This window comes from Camellia sinensis, chromosome 6 (assembly GCF_055761805.1).
Source record: "Camellia sinensis isolate YWXY chromosome 6, ASM5576180v1, whole genome shotgun sequence".
In the NCBI taxonomy this organism is placed as follows: domain Eukaryota; kingdom Viridiplantae; phylum Streptophyta; class Magnoliopsida; order Ericales; family Theaceae; genus Camellia; species Camellia sinensis.
In genome coordinates this window covers 58,656,327-58,658,764 of record NC_138966.1, presented here as the reverse complement: position 1 = coordinate 58,658,764, position 2,438 = coordinate 58,656,327, and positions in this window count along the sequence as shown.

Genomic DNA, 2,438 nt, shown 5'->3' with positions numbered 1-2,438 from the left:
GTAAAGTGCAATTCGTAAGACGATTTATTTCTAAATTAACCTTGACTTGTGAACCACTCTTTGGCCTCCTGAAGAAAGGAACAAAGTTTCAATGGGATGGCCGATGCCAAGCTACTTTTGAACAGATCAAGCAATACTTACAGAACCCACCCGTGTTGTCACCGCCTGAGCCGGGGAAACTGTTGATTTTGTACCTTTCAGTAACTAAAACTACAATGGGTAGCATGCTTGCACAAGAGTCTGAGGACAAGGTGGAGAGAGCTATCGATTACCTGAGCAAGAAGATGCTGGAATACGAGACCCGCTACACTCCGCTGGAGAAGGCTTGTTTGGCCTTAGTATGGGCTACTAGGAAGCTGCGGCACTACTTGTTAGTGCACTCTGTAATGTTGGTTTCAAGATTAGATCCTATCAAATATCTCTTTGAGAAACCAGCATTTATGGGTAGGCTAGCTCGTTGGTTGCTTCTGCTTTCCGAATTCGATCTGAAGTATGTGACGTGCAAGTCAGTACAGGGGAGAGCGGTAGCGGAGTTCCTAGCCGACCACCCAGTTGAAGGGGATGAAGCAGTTGAGTACCTATTCCCAGGCGAGGCCATTCTACATGTCGAAGAAGAATTTTGGAGGATGTACTTTGACGGAGCGTCAAAACAATACGGGTATGGGATAGGGGTGTTGCTGATAGCACTCGATAATTCTCGTATTCCTCTAGCATTCAAACTCTGGTTCAAAGTCTTGAATAATGAGGCAGAGTATGAAGCGTGTATTGTTGGACTAGAAGCAGCTCTAGAACTAGGGCCAAAACGGTTGGACATCATCGGGGACTCGAACCTTGTTGTATCTCAAGCAAAAGAAGATTGGAAAGTCAAAGAAGAAAAGATGAGAATCTACCACCAGACCTTGGACTTGCGGATTCCTCGGTTTGAGAAGCTGAACTTCGCTCATCTACTACGACAAAACAATAGGTTCGTAGATTCACTAACAACTCTATCCTCTATGATAGACATCCCTTTTGGAGTCCGGATGCATCCGATCATCATTGACAAAAAATTTGTGCCGGCTTACGAGCTGATTGCTGCCATAGATGAGGTTCAAGATGAGAATCCCTGGTATCACGATGTATGGAACTTCCTGGAGAAAGAAGAATATCCACCAGGGGCAAATGCCAAGGATAAAAGGGCAATCAGAAGAATGGCCGCTCAGTTCATTATCTAAGGAGGTAAACTATATAAGAGTGGTTATCTGGGAATGCATAAGCTGTGTATTGAGGCTGAAGAGTCGAAGCGTCTAATGGAGGCCATCCATGGAGGAGAGTGCGGAGCGCACATGAACGGGGTGATGCTGGACCGGAAAATCCTCAGACAGGGTTACTACTGGTCCACCATGGAAGAGGATTGTATCGGCTTTGTTCAGCGATGCCGCAAATGTCAGATCCATGCAAACCACATGAACATCCCGCCGTCGAAGCTGTAAAATGTGACTTTGCCATGACCATTTTCAGTTTGGGGAATCGATGTGATCGGGGCTGTCACTCCGAAGGGGTCCAATGGGCATGACTTCATTCTGGTCGCGATAGACTATTTTACAAAGTGCAGTGCTGAAGGCTTCACATGTTGCAAAGTTCATCAGAAACAACATCATCTGTCGCTATGGGGTCCCGAACGAGATCATTTCAGATAATGGTTCCCACTTCAAGAAGGAAGTGATTGACTTATTGGAAAAATACAACGTGGCTTTTCACAAGTCATCTACGTATCGGCCGTAGACCAACGGAGCAGTTGAGGCCGCAAACAAGAACATCAAGCGTATTTTTATAGAAGATGGTGGAAACCTACCGGGACTGGCCAGATAAGCTGCCATTTGCTCTGTGGGGTTACCGGACGTCAATTAGAACTTCTACTGGAGCAACTCTGTATTTATTGGTTTATGGGATGGAGGCCGTTCTACCTATCGAAATTGAAGTTCCGTCACAACGAGTACTGGCTGAGTGTCAGATAGCTGAGGTAGATTGGCAGCAGAGCAGATTCGAGGAATTCATGGTCTTTGATGAGAGAATGCTGAAAGCACTGTACCATGTTCAACGTTATCAACGACGAATTGCCAGGGCTTTGAACAAGAAAGTTAAGTCCAAGAATTTGAAGGAAGGAGATTTGGTGCTTAAAGACAACCGAGCTCCCATCCACGACCCTAGGGGCAAGTTCAGACCCAATTGGACTGGTCCCTACATCATCAAGTCTATCTGGTCGGGTGAAGCTGTCGTTCTGATGGACCTAGATGGCCTAGAGTTCTCCCAACTGATCAACATGGACAAGTTGAAGAAATATTTTCCCTCAAAGGCTCGCTAGGCTGAAAACCCGAAAGGGCGACCTAGGCAAAAGTTAGAGCACATAAAATTTGAAATTATAAAAATTGAGCAAGCAAGGTTGAAAACCCGCAAAG